The 24,150-nt window shown below is 43.5% G+C and overlaps 13 non-coding genes across 13 annotated transcripts; 7 read left to right on the plus strand and 6 right to left on the minus strand.

The window, feature by feature from the left end:
* The first annotated feature begins 207 nt into the window (after nucleotides 1-207).
* LOC141770240 (5S ribosomal RNA) lies at nucleotides 208-326 on the plus strand. Its single transcript, XR_012594478.1, has one exon. It is a non-coding gene; the product is annotated as a 5S ribosomal RNA (ribosomal RNA).
* Nucleotides 327-828: 502 nt separating this feature from the next.
* On the minus strand, nucleotides 829-947 carry LOC141770292 (5S ribosomal RNA). The gene has a single exon (XR_012594518.1). It is a non-coding gene; the product is annotated as a 5S ribosomal RNA (ribosomal RNA).
* A 15,784-nt stretch (nucleotides 948-16,731) lies between these two features.
* LOC141770242 (5S ribosomal RNA) lies at nucleotides 16,732-16,850 on the plus strand. The gene has a single exon (XR_012594480.1). It is a non-coding gene; the product is annotated as a 5S ribosomal RNA (ribosomal RNA).
* Nucleotides 16,851-17,352: 502 nt separating this feature from the next.
* On the minus strand, nucleotides 17,353-17,471 carry LOC141770294 (5S ribosomal RNA). The gene has a single exon (XR_012594520.1). It is a non-coding gene; the product is annotated as a 5S ribosomal RNA (ribosomal RNA).
* Nucleotides 17,472-18,176: 705 nt separating this feature from the next.
* Nucleotides 18,177-18,295, plus strand: LOC141770259 (5S ribosomal RNA). Its single transcript, XR_012594497.1, has one exon. It is a non-coding gene; the product is annotated as a 5S ribosomal RNA (ribosomal RNA).
* Nucleotides 18,296-18,791: 496 nt separating this feature from the next.
* On the minus strand, nucleotides 18,792-18,910 carry LOC141770318 (5S ribosomal RNA). Its single transcript, XR_012594543.1, has one exon. It is a non-coding gene; the product is annotated as a 5S ribosomal RNA (ribosomal RNA).
* Nucleotides 18,911-19,615: 705 nt separating this feature from the next.
* LOC141770243 (5S ribosomal RNA) lies at nucleotides 19,616-19,734 on the plus strand. Its single transcript, XR_012594481.1, has one exon. It is a non-coding gene; the product is annotated as a 5S ribosomal RNA (ribosomal RNA).
* A 502-nt stretch (nucleotides 19,735-20,236) lies between these two features.
* Nucleotides 20,237-20,355, minus strand: LOC141770295 (5S ribosomal RNA). Its single transcript, XR_012594521.1, has one exon. It is a non-coding gene; the product is annotated as a 5S ribosomal RNA (ribosomal RNA).
* Nucleotides 20,356-21,060: 705 nt separating this feature from the next.
* LOC141770244 (5S ribosomal RNA) lies at nucleotides 21,061-21,179 on the plus strand. The gene has a single exon (XR_012594482.1). It is a non-coding gene; the product is annotated as a 5S ribosomal RNA (ribosomal RNA).
* A 502-nt stretch (nucleotides 21,180-21,681) lies between these two features.
* On the minus strand, nucleotides 21,682-21,800 carry LOC141770296 (5S ribosomal RNA). Its single transcript, XR_012594522.1, has one exon. It is a non-coding gene; the product is annotated as a 5S ribosomal RNA (ribosomal RNA).
* Nucleotides 21,801-22,505: 705 nt separating this feature from the next.
* Nucleotides 22,506-22,624, plus strand: LOC141770245 (5S ribosomal RNA). Its single transcript, XR_012594483.1, has one exon. It is a non-coding gene; the product is annotated as a 5S ribosomal RNA (ribosomal RNA).
* A 502-nt stretch (nucleotides 22,625-23,126) lies between these two features.
* LOC141770297 (5S ribosomal RNA) lies at nucleotides 23,127-23,245 on the minus strand. Its single transcript, XR_012594523.1, has one exon. It is a non-coding gene; the product is annotated as a 5S ribosomal RNA (ribosomal RNA).
* A 705-nt stretch (nucleotides 23,246-23,950) lies between these two features.
* On the plus strand, nucleotides 23,951-24,069 carry LOC141770246 (5S ribosomal RNA). The gene has a single exon (XR_012594484.1). It is a non-coding gene; the product is annotated as a 5S ribosomal RNA (ribosomal RNA).
* The last annotated feature ends 81 nt before the right edge of the window (nucleotides 24,070-24,150 follow it).

The following is a 24,150-nucleotide window of genomic DNA, read 5'->3' on the forward strand; positions in this document are numbered from 1 at the left end:
ATCAGTGATAATAATCCAATAATATTTTTATAACATAGCCTGTAACAATGTAACAACGACAGAGTTTGTAACAAAGGCCCTTTTTGTCATTATAGTGAGAATATTTGTTTGTGTTCCTGACAATCTGCAGCTGCTACCTTCATAGACAGAATACGAAAACTTTGTGTTACAGCATCTTTAAATGGCCTTTTTGTTGCTGCAAATGTTGCTTACGGCCATACCACCCTGAACACGGCCGATCTCGTCTGATCTCGGAAGCCAAGCAGGGTCGGGCCTGGTCAGTACTTGGATGGGAGACCGCCTGGGAATACCAGGTGCTGTAAGCTTTTTCGCTTCTCTTTTACAAACAGCGGAGGGCGCTGCTGCTTCTTCGTTGGACACTGGCAGGCGCTGATGAAAATCAATAGAATGGTGTACACACAATGTCAATGCTTTTCAAATATTTTTTAAAGAGCAGATCACGAGTTACAAGTGTATATCATTATATCATAAACTAATTAGAAGCTGATCAATTTCACTCGGGAAAAAAAGAAACCTTTATTGAAGTTTATTGGACAGCATACAGTGGAAAGAATGGTGAAGATATACATCACTCAGAAACGACACGTCAGTTTTCAACTTTTTTTCAAAAGCATGCAGAAGTGATTCAAACTGAAGTAATGGCCGTTACTCTTTGGTGACAGCACACTAGCATCAGGACAAAGCGTTGAAAATGTGGGAGAAAGAAAAATGCTGAAATTCAACATCCAGAGTCAAGCTGCTCTGATTTTCAAAGTCTCCACCGGAGAAGCAGCGGCGCCCTCTGCTGCTTGTAAAGAGAAGTGAAAAAGCTTACAGCACCTGGTATTCCCAGGCGGTCTCCCACCCAAGTACTGACCAGGCCCGACCCTGCTTAGCTTCCGAGATCAGACGAGATCGGGCGTGTTCAGGGTGGTATGGCCGTAAGCAACAGCACTGGTGACAAGATCGGGCGTGTTCAGGGTGGTATGGCCGTAAGCAACAGCACTGGTGACGAGATCGGGCGTGTTCAGGGTGGTATGGCCGTAAGCAACAGCACTGGTGACAAAACGGCCCTTTATAGATGTCAATCACTGCCACCGTGAACGCCTGTGTGCATTTCTGTCCATAGGGACATTAGCATATTTCCAGAATTTCTGGGCAAGGAGCTCTGATTACAGTGACACAGTTTCCCCACATGAATGATAAACACTATCTATGACAGAGGTGAGATTGTAACTGAGCTGCTTGAATGCAGGTTTGAGGTGCTTTTTGCAATTTTATGCTACTTTATACTTGATTTTACAGGGATAGATTGGAGTTTTTACTCCACTACGTTTGTGATTGTTATTGCGACTTTGTAGATTTAGATTTGACATTTAAAACGTGATTGTTTCATAAAATATGGCGCAGTATGATACTTGAAAATGCTGCTTACACAGCAATACATCAGTGATAATAATCCAATAATATTTTTATAACATAGCCTGTAACAATGTAACAACGACAGAGTTTGTAACAAAGGCCCTTTTTGTCATTATAGTGAGAATATTTGTTTGTGTTCCTGACAATCTGCAGCTGCTACCTTAGAGAGAATAGGGGCCCACTTCATGTCAAACTCATTTTGACAGGTGAGACTAATCAGGAATTTCCGGAACGAATTGGAATTTCCGGAACGAATTGGCTTCCTGTATCCCCCCCTCATACCGGAAACCACGCCCACCCCCCTTTTTTCCCACGCTACATCATGGTAGGCGTATTTCCCCCCTCCTCCGTGTGAATTTTTTAATCCGCCGGAGGCGGGGGGTAAAAAAAAATGAGAGGGGAGGGTGGGGTTTTTTAAGATAGAATAAAGTGGATTTTTCATTCTTTCCTCCTACCTTGTACTCGGCATGGATCCTCAAGCGTTGATTACGATTGAAATGGAGAATTGTAAGCCTTTGGAAGAAGAAGAGGCTTCGTCTTCCTCTAACAGAAAACCTTCTGATGGCTGGTCCTCATCATTGCTCAGTCAGACGCCTGTAACAGTTTATCAAGATGTTACTGTGGTACCAGGAGCTCCAAAGAGATGTATGATGTATCTGTGCCGTACTCAGATGCCTCCTCCTTCAGGATCTCTGCATGAAGAATGGTCTCTATATCCCTGGATGTCTGGATCCTGGGGTTATGTGTTCAAGTATGAGTTGGGTGAGCTGTGGATGTACCAGCTGGGTGAGGGGGAAATTCTGGGTCCTTCAACCATCATGACGGTGTTGAGCATCGAGGATTGGGCTGTGATGAAGCTGATGATAAAGATGGCTGTTGCTATGAATAAGAGCCCTGTGAAAGAAGAGAACAAAGAGGCCTCATCTGAAGAAGAGAGCGAGGATGTTGATGTGACTACGTCAGATTCAGGTTGTTGTTTGGAGGAGGAGGAGGAGGATGAGAATAAGGAGAATAAGGAGAAAAAGGAGAAAAAGGAGAACGGAAAGAGAGTGCATAGTCCTATTCGTCCTCCTCTTGGGGAGAAACGTCAGAGATTGGTTATTCGGTTTGATGACCTGGAGTTGGCTAAGATGAAAATCATTTTGGGAACAATATGGCCATCCAAAAGCACAGGCTCAGGCAAATGGATGACTCAAGCCAGTCTGCGTTCACACAGTTCACAGGCATTCCCGGAACAGGAGAAATCCGTCAGCATCTTTGTGATGGAGAGATTTAATCCTGACTGCGGGTTATTCCGCAACGTTCTAGTGATACCCGCGAAGGAATGGCTCCACAGGATGTTGGAGATGAGGGAGAGGATTTCTATCCTTTACCAGAGTTGTCGCAACTGGAGAGAGGCGATGGTGGTAAGAAAAACTCTAAAATTTTGAGTTTCGCTGAAAAAAAAAATAAAAATACCACGCCTCCTTGTACCTCCCACTTCTAAACCACAATTCCACGCCTCCTTAACCACGCCTCTTTGAACCTCTTTGAACCTCCCCTCTTCTGGTATTATAAAGAACGCTGTCATTACCGTTGCACTTTTTGAATATGCCCTACACACGACCAAAGCGCACCCTCCGTCCTCGTAAGCTCTTCTCTTCTTCTTCTTCTTCCGACTTCATCTACCTCGGCTCCATGGATTTAACAGAATTTTGTCAGCAAAGTATGGACGTTGTCTCAGAGGACGAGCAGACGGTGTCCGAGGTACAGAGCCAGGCCTTGGAGGACGAGCAACCGTTGTCTCAGGTAGCGGAGGACGAGCAACCGTTGTCCCAGGTATCGGAGGACGAGCAACCGTTGTCCCAGGTATCGGAGGACGAGCAACCGTTGTCCCTGGTAGTGGATAAGGACCTGGAGGACGAGCAAACGTTACCCGAGACACCTCCTTGTTCGGAGGAGGAGGAGGAGGAGGATGATGAGAATAAGGAGAATAATGTGGACGGGGTTGACGGATGGATGGCTGGATGGATCGTGGACAGCATCAAATCTGCTGTTTATCATCTGCTCAGCCTGACTATCCGCAAGTACCGCGTCGATGAATGCTATGGATGTCAGATCAATCATCCTAGCCAGAGAAATCATGACTGCTTGGAGGTGTTGGAGGAAGACTTTCTCCAGGATCACTATGAACATTTGATGAAACGACTCAACACCCCTCGCTTCATTCCCTCCATTCAACGCCTGCTGAGGAGCCGCAACGTCAACATGAATGATCTCAGAGTCCGGATGGTGGCAGAGACTCTCCTGCATGAGTTGAAAACGGTCAAGTGCAGATGGGAAGCTCTCTCTGATGCGTGTGAGAATCTGACCGGAGAGGATACTGAGAAACTGAAACAGCTGCAGACCACCGGTGACAGCTGCAACGTCTATTGATAAGCTGAAATGATCTGACCTTGTTACCAAATGTTTTTTTTAGTAATCATATATCCTGTTTTCTTTTTAGTAATCATATATCCTGTTTTACCAAATGTTTTCTTTTTAGTAATCATATATCCTGTTACCAAATGTTTTCTTTTTAATAATCATATATCCTTGTTACCAAATGTTTTCTTTTTAGTAATCATATATCCTTGTTACCAAATGTTTTTTTTTTTTTTTTTAGTAATCATATATCCTGTTTTACCAAATGTTTTCTTTTTAGTAATCATATATCCTGTTTTACCAAATGTTTTCTTTTTAGTAATCATATATCCTTGTTACCAAATGTTTTCTTTTTAGTAATCATATATCCTTGTTACCAAATGTTTTTTTTTTTTTTTTAGTAATCATATATCCTGTTTTACCAAATGTTTTCTTTTTAGTAATCATATATCCTTGTTACCAAATGTTTTCTTTTTGGTAATCATATATCCAAAGTTTTTTTTACCTTGTTACCAAATGTTTTCTTTTTAGTAATCATATATCCAAAGTTTTTTTTCTTGAGTTTTGTATTCTCGAGTTTGTATTGAGTAACCTGTTGAATAAAAAAAAAAAAAAAAAATGCTATTGTTTTTTTCTTCCTTTTTAAAAAAAAAAAAAAAAAAAAAAAGTTTATAAAAGCCATCTCACACAGAGATTTGTCACAGTTTTTCAGAAGACAGGATGGCAGAGAGACGGGTGATGAAAAAAGTGTATTACAACCCCCTTCATCCGGCAAGCTTTGGAGGAGTTGAACGACTCCGTCAGGGTGTAGAAGATGAAATGGGGGAAAAAGTCAGTGTTTATGATGTTAAAGATTTTTTATCAGAGCAAGACGCTTATACTCTGCACAAACCAGCCCGAGTACATTTCAAGAGAAACAGAGTGTTTGTGACCAAACCGTTGAAACAATTTCAAGCCGACCTGTGCGATATGCAAGCCTTGGTCAAACATAATGACGGATTCAATTATTTATTGACCGTTATAGACGTATTTTCGAAAAAAGCCTATGCGCGCGTCTTGAAGAAGAAGACGGCGTCTGAAGTGGCAAAGGCTTTCGAGTCGGTGTTACTGGAGAGTCAAATACCTGAAAAGCTACAAACAGATGCGGGTAAAGAATTTTTCAACAAGAGGTTTCAGGCTCTGATGCTGAAATATGGTATGGTGCATTTTAAGACGGCTAGTGACTTAAAGGCCTCGGTGGTGGAGAGATTTAATCGTACGTTAAAAACGAGAATGTGGAGATATTTTACGGCTCACAACACCAAACGTTACCTCGAGGTCTTACCCGACCTGTTGATTAGCTACAACAACAGTTACCATAAGAGTATAAAAATGACTCCTATGGAGGTAACCTCTACGAATGCTGTTCAAGTGTTTCATCACCTGTACGGTACAATCTCCTCACGTCCAAAAATAAAAATGATTTTTAAAAAAGGGGATCTGGTCAGAATATCAAAGTTGAGAGGAGTGTTTGATAAAAAATATGAACAGAGTTTTACGGACGAAGTGTTTACAGTGACGGGTAGCATTCCACGCACACCCCCCGTATACAAACTACAAGATTATGACGGTGAGCCTATTGAGGGTTCGTTTTATGAAGCCGAGCTGCAAAAAGTAAAAATGACCGGCGATAAAATGTTTCATGTGGAGAAAATCTTAAAACGACGCGTCGTCAAAGGTGAAAAACAGGTTTTAGTCAGATGGAAAAACTGGCCAGAGAAGTTCAACAGCTGGGTTAAAGCCTCGGAGGTGGTGGGTATATAAAAAACCTCGTACCAAGCTCCTCGGATCATTCAGAGAAAAAAAATACAGAATCATGGAACATACCAACGCCGATGGGTTTTACGTGACTCTACCTTCCAACGCTAGTAAGGAATTATTTAAAAGTAATACCAGTAGTTGTTTCACCGTGGATTTGGCTAAACCCATTGAACTGAGTGGCGAATGGGTGGTGGGTCTGTGCGAATTCATCTACCCTCGCACCTGGTATAATTTATCCTCGGACTCGTCCTATTTTGAACTGAACCGAACGATTGAAGAACCTCAACCCTTGGTGATTGTAAAATTCGGTCGAGGAGGGCATTACAGCCGTCATAAAGATCTCCTGGACCAGGTGACCCCGGCCGTCAAAAAGTACGACCCCTCCTTTGAAGCTTCTTTCAACAACGTGACCAAATGCCTCGATGTCAAAGGCGACGGTCAATATAAAATCCGCGCCTATCCTCCTCTGGCTTATATGTTAGGAATAAAAGTCAACGAGTGGTGGACTCTGTCAAAGCGCTCTACCCCTTACCCCTGCGATTTAAACGCTGGAATATATAACCTGTTTCTATACACTGACATTGTTCAGTATCAAACGGTCGGCGACAGCTACTCACCGCTGCTGTGTGTAGTGAACGTGAAAGGTGATTACGGAGACGTGGTGAGTCTCAGATATAATACGGTACATTACCTACCCGTATCGAAAAATTACATCAAATCCATCCATATTGAAATTAAAACAGACCGCAACAAGTACGTGGACTTTGTTTATGGGAAAACGATAATCAAGCTGCACTTCAGACCCGTGCAGCGTTCTCTACCGCTTCATTAAGAAGGATGGCCACGTTACGTCTCCGGGAGGATCCTCATCGCTTTGTCAGCTATTATGAAAATCAAGTGGGAGGGACTCTACCCGGTTTTTACGGAGCACCGGTGATGTACGGTAGAGGTATAGGATCAATCTTCTCAAAATTGTTTCGTTTCGTAGCTCCTCTACTGAAGAGGGGTTTTGCCGTAGCCAAACCTCATCTTAAAACGGCCGCCACCAACATAGCCTCTGAGGCGGTCCAAAGAGTGGTGGGAAAACTGACGCAACCGAAGAATCAAGAGGGTTCCGGAGGTATTATGGTCTTATCACGTAAAAAGAGGAAACGCCCACCAGGCAACCGAGTTTCCTCTAAAAAACGCTCCAAAAGTAAAAAGAGCAAATCATTCGGGAGTGACGGCGTGAAGAGAAGCAAGTCTGCGCAGAGCTCCGATATATTTTAACGTCTAGTCAAACATTAAAAAAAAAAATGGCTCTTTTACATCAGAAATCACCCGAGTGCACTCTGGCAGAACTGGATCTATTTTCAGCTCCTATGACACAATTATCCATAGAGGATAAAAAATATCAAGAATGTCAACCCCTCTCAGCGCTGAACGACAACTCTCCCATTGAATTCTTCATCCCCGGAGACGGTGAAAAGTATCTTGATCTGAATGACACCATGCTACATCTCAGGGTGAAAATTACGGAGAAGGACGGAACCAACATCCCCGCCGATACGGCCGTAGGGCTCATCAATTATCCTCTCAATACGATTTTCAGCCAATGTGACGTTATTCTGGGGGATAGACTGATTTCACAATCCAGCTCCACACATCCTTACAGAGCCATGATCGAGACTCTGCTCAACTATTCTGAAGATACGTTAAAGAGTCAATTCAGCGCCGGTCTGTTTTACAAAGACACAGCGGGTTCTATGAACTCTGTCGTCATCAATAACGGTCCTAACAAAGGGCTCGTCCAAAGAAGCGTCTTCACGGCCGAGTCCAAAGAAGTCGACCTGCTGGGCCCGCTTCACACCGACATATTTTTCTGCGAGAGACTTTTGCTGAACTCTGTAGATTTGAGAATTAAACTGATACGCAACAACGATGCCTTCTGTCTGATGGGAACACGCGCCTCAGAGTTTGCTCTGAAGATAACAGGCGCCTCCCTGTTTATCAAAAAAGTTACCGTTTCCCCGGCCGTCAGATTGGGTCATGAGGCGGCCCTGATGAGAGGAAATGCCCTCTACCCCCTCTCACGCGTGACTGTGAAAACCTACTCCATCCCTGAGAATTCCAGGATCTGTAACCAGGAGAATCTCTTTCTGGGCGCTATACCTAAATATGTGGTTCTGGCCATGGTACACCACGACGCCTTCACAGGCAGGAGGGACCTGTCCCCCTTTCATTTCAGACACAACGACGTGGAGTACCTGGCGCTCTGTCAGGACGGACGACAGATTCCCTCTAAAGCCTTTCAACCCCAGTTTGATCGAGGGAATTCGGTCAGAGAGTTTTACCACATGTTTACCGCCACGGGGAGACACCTCAAAGATTTACCTCTGAGTATCGATCGTAGGGAATTTAACGAGGGGTATTCTCTGTTTGCTTTCAATCTGGAACCGACCGACGACACCGCTGCCCTGTCCCCCGTTTCCAACGGAAATTTGAGGCTGGAGATGAGATTCAGGGTCCCTCTGCCTCAGACAACCACACTTATCGTATACGCCTGTTACGATTCCATTCTGGAGATCAATGCTAAAAGACAGGTGATGGTGGATTATTATTAAAAAAAATAAAAAAAATGGATAATCGTCGGCTGGACCATCTTTTACATCGTCTGTTGGGAGATGTATTCTGCGGGGTGTGGGCTTCTGATCAGCTAGCCTTACTGACGCATGAGTTTCAAGCACCAGCCTACTTCATCGTCAACACTCACCCGTCACATCTACCTGGAGAACATTGGTTATCTCTGACTCTGGAACAGGATGGCTCTGCCACCTTTTTTGACTCTTACGGATTCCCGCCTGATTTTCCACACTACCCCTCCAGCATCTTGGAGTTTCTGGAAAACCGTTCAGAGAAAATACTGTACCATGACCGTCAGCTTCAACACCCTCTGTCGATCGTTTGCGGGCAGCATTGTGTTTTTTATCTCTGCCATAAGGCCTGCGGATTATCTTATAAAGAAATATTGTCTCTGTATCACCACGATGTCTTAGAAAATGATCGTATAGTATCTAATTTTGTGACTAAATATCAGCGCTGTCTCACTCCACATCAACGTGGTCAGAATTTTCATCACAGGGCCTGCTCTTTACACATGTTTAGAGATGCTTGTAAAACGTTTGTAAAACGCATGTAAAAAAAAATACAAAAATCAACAATAAACATTTATTGAAATGTATTTATTTCATTTTTTTCTTGTGTGTGAGAAAACATACAAAAATCAATCAAAAAGTCATCCAGCTCGGAGATAGGATGATTCTCCTCTTTATCCTCTTTGATCGTGGTAGGGGTGTTTTTTCTTCATCCGTTTTGAGATGCCTGTACTGCTCGCGCGCAAAACGGTTACTCAACATAGATAAGGGGATGTTTACCTCCGCCAAGGTATTTAAGAAACTTAACCAACCTTTAGGAGAAGATGAGTTTTTTTTTTTTTTATGAGTCAGTGAAAGGTTTTTGAATAAATCCATGATATGAGAACCTTTGACCACGTTCCCCTGATAAACAAATTCACCCTTGGAAGTCCAGTCCACGTTGCCTTCTGATAATTTCTGCATAATGTATTGAGCGTTTTTACGAGAGCGCGGGGGTAGGTTTTTTATGACCTCGCTCGCTGCCTCTAGTCTGTCTTTCCCTGTCTGAGCAGATGCAGACGCAGTCCTCTCAGATGCCTGGACAGATGTAGGTTCAGGCTGCAGGGGGTCAGGCTGCAGGGGGTCAGGTTGCAGGGGGTCAGGTTGCAGGTGGAGAGTAACCCCGCGTTCATCATTCTGACCTTGTCTCATGAGAGTGAGATATCTGTGCAGCAAAGCTTCATACCTCTTCACCTTTTCATAGGAACTCAACCCTCTCTCGTCGAGTATAGCTCTCATTTTTTCATCCAAATCATTTTCAGCCGTCTGCCTGATGGAGGAGGAGGAGGAGGAGGAGGAGGAGGAGGAGGTTTGGGTTAGCCTGTTCATCTCATGGGGTGTCAGGAGAAACATTTTGTTTACCTTGGCCATCTTTTACATCTATTTTTTCTGAATCAAGTTTCCAAAAAGACCCCCTAGGAGAGGTATGGCTGCGGCCAGCAGAGGAAAAATAAATCCTCCCGTCTGTTTCTTCAAAACTCGATGTTTACGTTTTAAACTGGTTTTCTTATCAGCCAGCAGTCTGATGATCTTTTTTTGACTTTTCAGTTTTTTGTATTGAGAAGTAGATAGAGGAATGTTCCCCTTTAAAAGATTTAAAGCTATCTCACACAGCGTCTGGAGAAAGTCGGGGGAGCTGTGGGCGATGATATCTTTACGCTTCTGAGGCGTGGCGTGGTACAGAGCCTTTAGTAAGACGGCGTTCCTTTTTATACGCTTTGACATGATGACCTACTTGGTTTTAGGCAGGTAGATGACGGGCCACTGGTCGGGAAGTAAACCACTCCTCACTCTGTAGCGTTCTGGACAGGAAGGTGTGAGATCCAGGATTAAATACCCGTAGGGATCTCTGGTGGCATCTTCAAAACTTTCCAAGAAAAATGTCTTTTGCGAGGGGAAAATTTGACGACCTAGAATATTCATCTGTAATTTGTCTCTGGGGTTTTTAAACAACACCATATAATTGCAGTTTAAACTGATAGTGCGGCTGTATTTACCCTGATGAAATACATTCTGAGTCAACATCATGACAGACATATTTTTGTGATGTCGGTACTGTGTGAAAATTTTAACCACCTCAGCATGATCAGAGGCTTGAAAAATAACATCGTCCAGGATGATCAGAGTATCTTCAAAATCCTCAAAAGAATCAGGCAGCCCTTCAATAAATTTTATCTTTTTATTCATTTTCTGCAGTTCACCGTACATGGGTTGAAAAGAAGTATAAATCCACACAATTTTCTCAGGTACAGTATTCATCACATGTGCACAGTTTTCCAGTACAGATTTTACAAAATAGGTTTTCCCACATCCGCTGGGTCCCACCATCAGACATGAAAAAGGCACTTTCAGTCTAGGGTCAAATTCAACCTCCTCCATCATGGCAAGGTGTGACATTTTTTTTTTTTTTCCCCTTTTCATAAAAAAAAATACAAATCTAATAACCAAAAGGCAGAGTCGTACCGTCAGGGAAGAGACGTCTTTTGTCGTAGACCACTCGAAACTTTTTCTGGAATGCCGAGTTTTTCAGCAGAAACCCCTTTTTATCCCTTCTAATGCCCTGCTGAGGGGTCTCAAGCACCATCTCCTTCATACCATCAAGGTAGCCTTCCACCAACCCTCTCACGCTGTCAAAGTTGATCTTTTCACAACACTCACGAGTTTGGGTTATACCTTTAATTTTCACGACTACTTTTTTCAGTGTTCTGGTTTGATAAGCATAACTCTTGGGACCCGCTGCAACAAATTCCTGAATAGTGTCACCCCCCAACTCGTCCGTCAAATCCCCCAAATAATTACCCAATTCCAGAGGGGTCTCTCCTTCTTTCACTGTATAGACCAGACTGTCTGTGTCGGTATAAAGAACGTTGTGCTGCAACTTTTCTAAATAACTGTACAACTTTAGACGCGCGTAGGCGGTGGTAAATGCGGCTATAAAAATGTTATTTGACCTACCGGGGGGTACGACGCAACGCTCGTTATAGCTCCGTTGAATCAGAGCTATATAACCCTCTCTTTTTACCGGTAAGAAGGAAACGTGTCTGAGATCGTATTGACCTGAAAATGCAATGTTGAAAAACTGATTTGGGGTCCTGACGAGGCTGGTTTGGATTAGATTGGTTCTCTGCGCAAACTTTCCCCAGAAGCTGTTAAGACACAGCTTAGACACCTGCCTCTTGGCAGGGTTTACCTCAATTTTTGCCGGGTCTAACCGGATGCCCTGATGCTTCTCGTACTCGTCAACGTATGTTTTCCTACATTTTCCTTCGGGGTAACCTGAAGCTTCCTGCTTACCTTTTAGAAAGGTGTGTATGTAGTCGTGAAACACGCTGCTGCTACGCTGTTCAAAGTGCCACACCTCTGTGATTTTTCCCACCCTGTAGCCCAGCTCTAAGGCTTTGTTTAACTCGACAGTCACCCAGACCCCCGTCAGAGCTCTAGCCTCCTCATCATGAGTGCAAGAACCGCTCTGATGATTGATTTCAGCGCAGGTGCGGCAAAGGGTAAACACTAATTTACCTCGAGACGTTTTATACGGTAAAACGGGAAAAAACAACCCTCGCGGGGGGTGGACAACGGCTCTGATCAGCCCAAAGTACTGACAGGGATCACCAAAATCCTCGTGGATGATGAGGGGGTGATGTAGAGGATAAGAGCAGTTGACATTGACGTACGGATACAAGGAGGTGACGTCTACATAATGCACACTTTCTTCGGGAGGAGTACTATAACGTAACCTCAAGGCCGAAGTCCGACCTCCGTAAAGGGCCGAGCGAGGGTAGAGAGGTTCGGGAGAAACGTAGCTCTTTAGGAACTTTTTTACCTCCTCATTTGATTTTTTCATCTCCGTCCATTCGTGCTCCGTCATCACTATGGTACGAACGCCATAAACGTTTCTCAGCTCCTGCAATCTCGCCTCACTAGAAGCGTGCAGATCCCCGTAAGGAGCGTTTGTCAGAGGACAGATTTCATCAGACCGGAAGCATGAGGGGCAGCCGTGAAAAAAACACCCCTGGAACTCCCAGACCCATTTCTCATTATCTCTCACGGCGTAGCCGTCTACATAGTACCGACCGATTTGCATTTCCCCCCTGTTTAGAGCATGCTGGATACATATTTTTTCAGAATAAGCTACCCACTCCAGCCATTGGATGGACACGTTGGAGTATGCTTTGGATTGACGTCTGTAGTCGTCGGGGGAAGGTATGGCCAGAGTTTTTTCGGGCAAGAAATTGGTGAGAAACACTTTCATGCACGCAGAGGCTATGGTCATGCAGCTTAAAGGGTCCACACGCGTTTCTTCGATAAACTGGTCTCTGAATTTCATACAGCCCACCCGGAGAATATCAACGTCGTTTTGACAGTAGTACAGAGCCTCCTTCTCAAAGTTAAAGACACCTTGAGAGACCTCTCTGTACCAACCGTAAAACCCTTCCTGCTCAGCGGACAACATGCGTTCTACGCCGTAATCGGAGGGAGGCGGGTAAGGACCTACATAGTTTAACCGTTCCTGTGAGCTGAATTTGTGAGGGAAATGACCCTTGGATTTATCCTCAAAACCTAAAGCCTTAGGGAAAGCGCTGAGACGCATGGTGAGGAAAGACAGAGAGTCGATGAACCTCAACTGGAAATCGGATTCTGTGAAGCTGATAATTTTACTACCTTGCATGATGATAGAGGGCGTCATACCCTCTCCCACCAGGTAACTAAGGACCAAGTAGCTGTCAAATCCTTTAGCGTTGTGCGCTATAAAGGTAGCCTCCCTATGTTTGCTCTTCCTGAAATTTTGGACAAACTTTTCAACGCAATTTAGACCGTAAGCGTTCCACTCTTCACCATGGAGCGATTTTGTACACACCAGATAGGGTACGTGTACACCCTGCGGGTTGACGAATGTTTCAAAATCGTAAAAGAATATAGCGTCGGTGTATTCATCTTCCTTCGGAAGAGGTCGCAGGTAACACAGATGCTGATCGGAGGGAATTTCAGAGTCGCTGAGATTCCCCCCACAGATTCTACATCTTTCAGCTGTGCACCTGTGTTTCCCCTGGCGTGAGACGAGATGTTTACAGCCGAGGCATTTGTACATTTGCTGGCAGATACTGAGCTTCGAATGAGAGAGGGGTCTAGGCTGTCTGTGTTTCGAGTAACACGCTTGTGTACGGCAAGTCCTGTTACAGGCTGAGCAGAATACACTTTCAGCATAATGAGTAGCGCAGTCAGGATTGAGGCAGAGATTACAATGATTAGGACAGAAGTGTTTCTCGTGGGACTTGTAACCCCTGTGACAGTAATTGCAGACATATTTGACTCCTAAAAGAGCCTTAAGATTTTTTATGCCGTAGTAGTGGTTTTCAAACAAGAAAAGATACAACGGATGAGGTGACTTGGGAAACTCTGTTTCAAAAGGTAAAAGATTTCGGTCCTCAGACCGTCGGCAATACACCACAATTTTACGATTCAGTATCTGTTCAAATCTGCCTATGTCACTCAGGGTGACTTCCGTCTGGTCATTCAGACCTGCCAAACGTTGCAACTCTCTGCCTCGTTCCCGGGCTTGACTATCATTGAAATTGGGATTGGTGAGATGAGCCAGACCTATGGCGAAGCAGAGACGGTCATTTTCATTGTTTACTATGTACAGATGGGCTTGTTTCAGGTTTATGATTTCGTTATCTAACAGTTGATGCTGCTTTCGTCTACCACCGCCTCGAGGGTTTCGCAACACTTGAACGACTAATTCTAGCTGGGAGCCTCCAATGATTTGACCGTTAGATTGTATTAACCTGGCTAACAAACCTTCGAAAGCCGACACTATGTTGTCGTCCTGCTCATCGTATTTAATGATGATGTGATCTCGCACATTTTCACCTATTATCTCGAGCTGTATGAGGTCGTTACGTCTAACCTCAGGTCTGACTCTCTCGGCTAGATCTGTAAGGTTCTGCACAACGTCTAAATAAAATTGAGCAAGATTGGGTACAGCTCCGAGGGTAGGAATGTTAAAGACGCGTCTTATTTCCAGATTGTTAAAAGGCTCGCGATGTGTTACGGTTTCGTTCTGATTTTGAGGAACTGACTGGACAGGATCATGAGGAAATTCGTTCTGATTTTGACAAACGTGTTGGTGAGCTTCTTCTATCGGTTGGAGTAGGTCAGGGTTAGGGTTATGCTCCACCGGAGCATAACATTCATTTAATTCTTCTATAGCTTCATGCAATGCCCACGGAATTATACCCCTTTGATCAGAGTCTCGATTTAATTCTTCTATAGCTTCATACAATGCATCAGGAATACTGGGGAGGTCAGACATGATTTTTTTTTTTTTTTTTAGCCCACCTTCAAAAAAAATGTCACACCTTACATGTTTTGAGCTACGGACATAATTCCCTGGATACCAGCATTATACATATCAACGATTCCTCGAAGGTATAGCTGCTTGTCACGGAAGGTGTGGGGGGCTCGGGTCATCCTCTTTTGCTGTTGATTGGTCGTCGAAAGCCTCCGATAACGTCTTCGTACTGCTTCTGTTGTAAAACAGATTAATATAAATTAAATATAACCTATAAATAATAATAACAAAAAAAATACATCTCATAAAAAATCACCTCCAGCTCTCCTAGCACGTATTGCAGGTTCAGCTTCAGACTCTGGTGCAGGCTCTGGTGCAGGTTCTGGTGCAGGTGCAGCTTCAGGCTCTGGTGCAGGTGCAGGCTCTGGTGCAGGCTCAGACTCAGGTTCAGTCACTGCAACTTCCTCTACTATAAAAAAAAATTAAACAAATATTAATATAACCTATAAATAAGGTCTATAGATAGGGTTTCCTATCGGGGCTTTTTCAAAGACTTTTTTTTTTTTTTTTTTTTTTTTTTATAAAAGCATAAAATCATAAAATACAAAAGTATATACCACTCCAGCCCCTAAGGGACAGAAATATTATCATAATGAACCGATAGGATTATGTCATATCCGGAGGAGGGGACATAACTACAACATATCCATTCATTCAGACATCCGGTGGGAGGACGTAGCAGTCGCATATCGCTAAACAGTGTATATGTGTGAAATAAACATGCAATTTCCTTTTATTATTTACCTTCACGTTCCTCCGTTGACGGTTCGGGATTTCTTATACTGTTTTCACCGGATGGAACTTCAGGATGGAACGTGGGATTGCCTCCCTCTTCACTGGTGTGGAATGTGATATTTCCTTCTTCTCTCTGTCTTTCACTGATAGGGACCCTCTGTGCTGTAGATACATCTTCATCCGTATCAGGTATATAGGTGATATCTTCAGATATATCGCTGAGACTTCCCCAGTACACATTTGGCTCTGAGGTATTTTTCTCGCATCGATCGAGTGAATCTGTAAGTAAATAACGCATTTACAGTTGATTTAAAAACGTTATGCTTTGCAAATGTACCGATTGACATAAAACATGCTTTAAAATAAACAATCATTTTAAAACATACCGAAGTCCCTTTGTGTAAAATTTATGTCTGTAAATTCCTGCGGAGTAACTTTTTTAGAGAGAGAGAGAGAGAGAGAGAGATTTAATATTAAAAGTTAAATAACTAATTATAAAAGTTAAATAATTCTTAAATCTTAATTACTTACCAGCAAACAGAGGGGTTGGATTCTGTTCATAGCCCATGCCTGAGGTTTGCTGTCTGCGCTGCATTTTTTTTCGTGCCGGTTTATATTGTATGAAGAGACTTGCTGGTGTGGCAGAGTATTTCTAGACCAACAACTAACAATTTTTTTAACCGGACACCCCAGTCATCTGTTAAAGACATTAGCCGCAGTTTTGGTCATTTAAACACTGGAGACTTATACATCTGTCCCATTAGCTAGTGCTAAGAGTTCAAAAGGTTAAAAAAGAGTTCATACCCCAGTCATCTATTAAAGACATTAGCCGCAGTTTTGGTCAATTTAAACACTGGAGACTTATACATCTGTCCCATTAGCTAGTGCTAAGAGTTCAAAAGGTTAAAAAGAGTTCATACCCCAGTCATCTATTAAAGACATTAGCCGCAGTTTTGGTCAATTTAAACAGTGGAGACTTATACATCTGTCCCATTAGCTAATGCTAAGAGTTCAAAAGGTAGAATGTTTTTCTCCCATCACATGGTCCCATCACATGGTCCCAGCTCATGTGATTAAAAAATTCACACGGAGGAGGGGGGAAATACGCCTACCATGATGTAGCGTGGGAAAAAAGGGGGGTGGGCGTGGTTTCCGGTATGAGGGGGGGATACAGGAAGCCAATTCGTTCCGGAAATTCCAATTCGTTCCGGAAATTCCTGATTAGTCTCACCTGTCAAAATGAGTTTGACATGAAGTGGGCCCCTATTCTCTCTTACCTTCATAGACAGAATACGAAAACGTTGTGTTACAGCATCTTTAAATGGCCTTTTTGTTGCTGCAAATGTTGCTTACGGCCATACCACCCTGAACACGGCCGATCTCGTCTGATCTCGGAAGCCAAGCAGGGTCGGGCCTGGTCAGTACTTGGATGGGAGACCGCCTGGGAATACCAGGTGCTGTAAGCTTTTTCGCTTCTCTTTTACAAACAGCGGAGGGCGCTGCTGCTTCTTCGTTGGACACTGGCAGGCGCTGATGAAAATCAATAGAATGGTGTACACACAATGTCAATGCTTTTCAAATATTTTTTAAAGAGCAGATCACGAGTTACAAGTGTATATCATTATATCATAAACTAATTAGAAGCTGATCAATTTCACTCGGGAAAAAAAGAAACCTTTATTGAAGTTTATTGGACAGCATACAGTGGAAAGAATGGTGAAGATATACATCACTCAGAAACGACACGTCAGTTTTCAACTTTTTTTCAAAAGCATGCAGAAGTGATTCAAACTGAAGTAATGGCCGTTACTCTTTGGTGACAGCACACTAGCATCAGGACAAAGCGTTGAAAATGTGGGAGAAAGAAAAATGCTGAAATTCAACATCCAGAGTCAAGCTGCTCTGATTTTCAAAGTCTCCACCGGAGAAGCAGCGGCGCCCTCTGCTGCTTGTAAAGAGAAGTGAAAAAGCTTACAGCACCTGGTATTCCCAGGCGGTCTCCCACCCAAGTACTGACCAGGCCCGACCCTGCTTAGCTTCCGAGATCAGACGAGATCGGGCGTGTTCAGGGTGGTATGGCCGTAAGCAACAGCACTGGTGACAAGATCGGGCGTGTTCAGGGTGGTATGGCCGTAAGCAACAGCACTGGTGACGAGATCGGGCGTGTTCAGGGTGGTATGGCCGTAAGCAACAGCACTGGTGACAAAACGGCCCTTTATAGATGTCAATCACTGCCACCGTGAACGCCTGTGTGCATTTCTGTCCATAGGGACATTAGCATATTTCCAGAATTTCTGGGCAAGGAGCTCTGATTACAGTGACACAGTTTCCCCACATGAATGATAAACACTATCTATGACAGAGGTGAGATTGTAACTGAGCTGCTTGAATGCAGGTTTGAGGTGCTTTTTGCAATTTTATGCTACTTTATACTTGATTTTACAGGGATAGATTGGAGTTTTTACTCCACTACGTTTGTGATTGTTATTGCGACTTTGTAGATTTAGATTTGACATTTAAAACGTGATTGTTTCATAAAATATGGCGCAGTATGATACTTGAAAATGCTGCTTACACAGCAATACATCAGTGATAATAATCCAATAATATTTTTATAACATAGCCTGTAACAATGTAACAACGACAGAGTTTGTAACAAAGGCCCTTTTTGTCATTATAGTGAGAATATTTGTTTGTGTTCCTGACAATCTGCAGCTGCTACCTTCATAGACAGAATACGAAAACGTTGTGTTACAGCATCTTTAAATGGCCTTTTTGTTGCTGCAAATGTTGCTTACGGCCATACCACCCTGAACACGGCCGATCTCGTCTGATCTCGGAAGCCAAGCAGGGTCGGGCCTGGTCAGTATTTGGATGGGAGACTGCCTGGGAATACCAGGTGCTGTAAGCTTTTTCGCTTCTCTTTTACAAACAGCGGAGGGCGCTGCTGCTTCTTCGTTGGACACTGGCAGGCGCTGATGAAAATCAATAGAATGGTGTACACACAATGTCAATGCTTTTCAAATATTTTTTAAAGAGCAGATCACGAGTTACAAGTGTATATCATTATATCATAAACTAATTAGAAGCTGATCAATTTCACTCGGGAAAAAAAGAAACCTTTATTGAAGTTTATTGGACAGCATACAGTGGAAAGAATGGTGAAGATATACATCACTCAGAAACGACACGTCAGTTTTCAACTTTTTTTCAAAAGCATGCAGAAGTGATTCAAACTGAAGTAATGGCCGTTACTCTTTGGTGACAGCACACTAGCATCAGGACAAAGCGTTGAAAATGTGGGAGAAAGAAAAATGCTGAAATTCAACATCCAGAGTCAAGCTGCTCTGATTTTCTCCACCGGAGAAGCAGCGGCGCCCTCTGCTGCTTGTAAAGAGACGTGAAAAAGCTTACAGCACCTGGTATTCCCAGGCGGTCTCCCACCCAAGTACTGACCAGGCCCGACCCTGCTTAGCTTCCGAGATCAGACGAGATCGGGCGTGTTCAGTGTGGTATGGCCGTAAGCAACAGCACTGGTGACGAGATCGGGCGTGTTCAGGGTGGTATGGCCGTAAGCAACAGCACTGGTGACGAGATCGGGCGTGTTCAGGGTGGTATGGCCGTAAGCAACAGCACTGGTGACAAAACGGCCCTTTATAGATGTCAATCACTGCCACCGTGAACGCCTGTGTGCATTTCTGTCCATAGGGACATTAGCATATTTCCAGAAGTTCTGGGCAAGGAGCTCTGATTACAGTGACACAGTTTCCCCACATGAATGATAAACACTATCTATGACAGAGGTGAGATTGTAACTGAGCTGCTTGAATGCAGGTTTGAGGTGCTTTTTGCAATTTTATGCTACTTTATACTTGATTTTACAGGGATAGATTGGAGTTTTTACTCCACTACGTTTGTGATTGTTATTGCGACTTTGTAGATTTAGATTTGACATTTAAAACGTGATTGTTTCATAAAATATGGCGCAGTATGATACTTGAAAATGCTGCTTACACAGCAATACATCAGTGATAATAATCCAATAATATTTTTATAACATAGCCTGTAACAATGTAACAACGACAGAGTTTGTAACAAAGGCCCTTTTTGTCATTATAGTGAGAATATTTGTTTGTGTTCCTGACAATCTGCAGCTGCTACCTTCATAGACAGAATACGAAAACGTTGTGTTACAGCATCTTTAAATGGCCTTTTTGTTGCTGCAAATGTTGCTTACGGCCATACCACCCTGAACACGGCCGATCTCGTCTGATCTCGGAAGCCAAGCAGGGTCGGGCCTGGTCAGTACTTGGATGGGAGACCGCCTGGGAATACCAGGTGCTGTAAGCTTTTTCGCTTCTCTTTTACAAACAGCGGAGGGCGCTGCTGCTTCTTCGTTGGACACTGGCAGGCGCTGATGAAAATCAATAGAATGGTGTACACACAATGTCAATGCTTTTCAAATATTTTTTAAAGAGCAGATCACGAGTTACAAGTGTATATCATTATATCATAAACTAATTAGAAGCTGATCAATTTCACTCGGGAAAAAAAGAAACCTTTATTGAAGTTTATTGGACAGCATACAGTGGAAAGAATGGTGAAGATATACATCACTCAGAAACGACACGTCAGTTTTCAACTTTTTTTCAAAAGCATGCAGAAGTGATTCAAACTGAAGTAATGGCCGTTACTCTTTGGTGACAGCACACTAGCATCAGGACAAAGCGTTGAAAATGTGGGAGAAAGAAAAATGCTGAAATTCAACATCCAGAGTCAAGCTGCTCTGATTTTCAAAGTCTCCACCGGAGAAGCAGCGGCGCCCTCTGCTGCTTGTAAAGAGAAGTGAAAAAGCTTACAGCACCTGGTATTCCCAGGCGGTCTCCCACCCAAGTACTGACCAGGCCCGACCCTGCTTAGCTTCCGAGATCAGACGAGATCGGGCGTGTTCAGGGTGGTATGGCCGTAAGCAACAGCACTGGTGACGAGATCGGGCGTGTTCAGGGTGGTATGGCCGTAAGCAACAGCACTGGTGACGAGATCGGGCGTGTTCAGGGTGGTATGGCCGTAAGCAACAGCACTGGTGACAAAACGGCCCTTTATAGATGTCAATCACTGCCACCGTGAACGCCTGTGTGCATTTCTGTCCATAGGGACATTAGCATATTTCCAGAATTTCTGGGCAAGGAGCTCTGATTACAGTGACACAGTTTCCCCACATGAATGATAAACACTATCTATGACAGAGGTGAGATTGTAACTGAGCTGCTTGAATGCAGGTTTGAGGTGCTTTTTGCAATTTTATGCTACTTTATACTTGATTTTACAGGGATAGATTGGAGTTTTTACTCCACTACGTTTGTGATTGTTATTGCGACTTTGTAGATTTAGATTTGACATTTAAAACGTGATTGTTTCATAAAATATGGCGCAGTATGATACTTGAAAATGCTGCTTACACAGCAATACATCAGTGATAATAATCCAATAATATTTTTATAACATAGCCTGTAACAATGTAACAACGACAGAGTTTGTAACAAAGGCCCTTTTTGTCATTATAGTGAGAATATTTGTTTGTGTTCCTGACAATCTGCAGCTGCTACCTTCATAGACAGAATACGAAAACGTTGTGTTACAGCATCTTTAAATGGCCTTTTTGTTGCTGCAAATGTTGCTTACGGCCATACCACCCTGAACACGGCCGATCTCGTCTGATCTCGGAAGCCAAGCAGGGTCGGGCCTGGTCAGTACTTGGATGGGAGACCGCCTGGGAATACCAGGTGCTGTAAGCTTTTTCGCTTCTCTTTTACAAACAGCGGAGGGCGCTGCTGCTTCTTCGTTGGACACTGGCAGGCGCTGATGAAAATCAATAGAATGGTGTACACACAATGTCAATGCTTTTCAAATATTTTTTAAAGAGCAGATCACGAGTTACAAGTGTATATCATTATATCATAAACTAATTAGAAGCTGATCAATTTCACTCGGGAAAAAAAGAAACCTTTATTGAAGTTTATTGGACAGCATACAGTGGAAAGAATGGTGAAGATATACATCACTCAGAAACGACACGTCAGTTTTCAACTTTTTTTTAAAAGCATGCAGAAGTGATTCAAACTGAAGTAATGGCCGTTACTCTTTGATGACAGCACACTAGCATCAGGACAAAGCGTTGAAAATGTGGGAGAAAGAAAAATGCTGAAATTCAACATCCAGAGTCAAGCTGCTCTGATTTTCAAAGTCTCCACCGGAGAAGCAGCGGCGCCCTCTGCTGCTTGTAAAGAGAAGTGAAAAAGCTTACAGCACCTGGTATTCCCAGGCGGTCTCCCACCCAAGTACTGACCAGGCCCGACCCTGCTTAGCTTCCGAGATCAGACGAGATCGGGCGTGTTCAGGGTGGTATGGCCGTAAGCAACAGCACTGGTGACGAGATCGGGCGTGTTCAGGGTGGTATGCCCGTAAGCAACAGCACTGGTGACGAGATCGGGCGTGTTCAGGGTGGTATGGCAGTAAGCAACAGCACTGGTGACAAAACGGCCCTTTATAGATGTCAATCACTGCCACCGTGAACGCCTGTGTGCATTTCTGTCCATAGGGACATTAGCATATTTCCAGAATTTCTGGGCAAGGAGCTCTGATTACAGTGACACAGTTTCCCCACATGAATGATAAACACTATCTATGACAGAGGTGAGATTGTAACTGAGCTGCTTGAATGCAGGTTTGAGGTGCTTTTTGCAATTTTATGCTACTTTATACTTGATTTTACAGGGATAGATTGGAGTTTTTACTCCACTACGTTTGTGATTGTTATTGCGACTTTGTAGATTTAGATTTGACATTTAAAACGTGATTGTTTCATAAAATATGGCGCAGTATGATACTTGAAAATGCTGCTTACACAGCAATACATCAGTGATAATAATCCAATAATATTTTTATAACATAGCCTGTAACAATGTAACAACGACAGAGTTTGTAACAAAGGCCCTTTTTGTCATTATAGTGAGAATATTTGTTTGTGTTCCTGACAATCTGCAGCTGCTACCTTCATAGACAGAATACGAAAACGTTGTGTTACAGCATCTTTAAATGGCCTTTTTGTTGCTGCAAATGTTGCTTACGGCCATACCACCCTGAACACGGCCGATCTCGTCTGATCTCGGAAGCCAAGCAGGGTCGGGCCTGGTCAGTACTTGGATGGGAGACCGCCTGGGAATACCAGGTGCTGTAAGCTTTTTCGCTTCTCTTTTACAAACAGCGGAGGGCGCTGCTGCTTCTTCGTTGGACACTGGCAGGCGCTGATGAAAATCAATAGAATGGTGTACACACAATGTCAATGCTTTTCAAATATTTTTTAAAGAGCAGATCACGAGTTACAAGTGTATATCATTATATCATAAACTAATTAGAAGCTGATCAATTTCACTCGGGAAAAAAAGAAACCTTTATTGAAGTTTATTGGACAGCATACAGTGGAAAGAATGGTGAAGATATACATCACTCAGAAACGACACGTCAGTTTTCAACTTTTTTTCAAAAGCATGCAGAAGTGATTCAAACTGAAGTAATGGCCGTTACTCTTTGATGACAGCACACTAGCATCAGGACAAAGCGTTGAAAATGTGGGAGAAAGAAAAATGCTGAAATTCAACATCCAGAGTCAAGCTGCTCTGATTTTCAAAGTCTCCACCGGAGAAGCAGCGGCGCCCTCTGCTGCTTGTAAAGAGAAGTGAAAAAGCTTACAGCACCTGGTATTCCCAGGCGGTCTCCCACCCAAGTACTGACCAGGCCCGACCCTGCTTAGCTTCCGAGATCAGACGAGATCGGGCGTGTTCAGGGTGGTATGGCCGTAAGCAACAGCACTGGTGACGAGATCGGGCGTGTTCAGGGTGGTATGCCCGTAAGCAACAGCACTGGTGACGAGATCGGGCGTGTTCAGGGTGGTATGGCAGTAAGCAACAGCACTGGTGACAAAACGGCCCTTTATAGATGTCAATCACTGCCACCGTGAACGCCTGTGTGCATTTCTGTCCATAGGGACATTAGCATATTTCCAGAATTTCTGGGCAAGGAGCTCTGATTACAGTGACACAGTTTCCCCACATGAATGATAAACACTATCTATGACAGAGGTGAGATTGTAACTGAGCTGCTTGAATGCAGGTTTGAGGTGCTTTTTGCAATTTTATGCTACTTTATACTTGATTTTACAGGGATAGATTGGAGTTTTTACTCCACTACGTTTGTGATTGTTATTGCGACTTTGTAGATTTAGATTTGACATTTAAAACGTGATTGTTTCATAAAATATGGCGCAGTATGATACTTGAAAATGCTGCTTACACAGCAATACATCAGTGATAATAATCCAATAATATTTTTATAACATAGCCTGTAACAATGTAACAACGACAGAGTTTGTAACAAAGGCCCTTTTTGTCATTATAGTGAGAATATTTGTTTGTGTTCCTGACAATCTGCAGCTGCTACCTTCATAGACAGAATACGAAAACGTTGTGTTACAGCATCTTTAAATGGCCTTTTTGTTGCTGCAAATGTTGCTTACGGCCATACCACCCTGAACACGGCCGATCTCGTCTGATCTCGGAAGCCAAGCAGGGTCGGGCCTGGTCAGTACTTGGATGGGAGACCGCCTGGGAATACCAGGTGCTGTAAGCTTTTTCGCTTCTCTTTTACAAACAGCGGAGGGCGCTGCTGCTTCTTCGTTGGACACTGGCAGGCGCTGATGAAAATCAATAG

The sequence above is a fragment of the Sebastes fasciatus genome, chromosome 6 (assembly GCF_043250625.1).
Source record: "Sebastes fasciatus isolate fSebFas1 chromosome 6, fSebFas1.pri, whole genome shotgun sequence".
Classification (NCBI taxonomy): Eukaryota; Metazoa; Chordata; class Actinopteri; order Perciformes; family Sebastidae; genus Sebastes; species Sebastes fasciatus.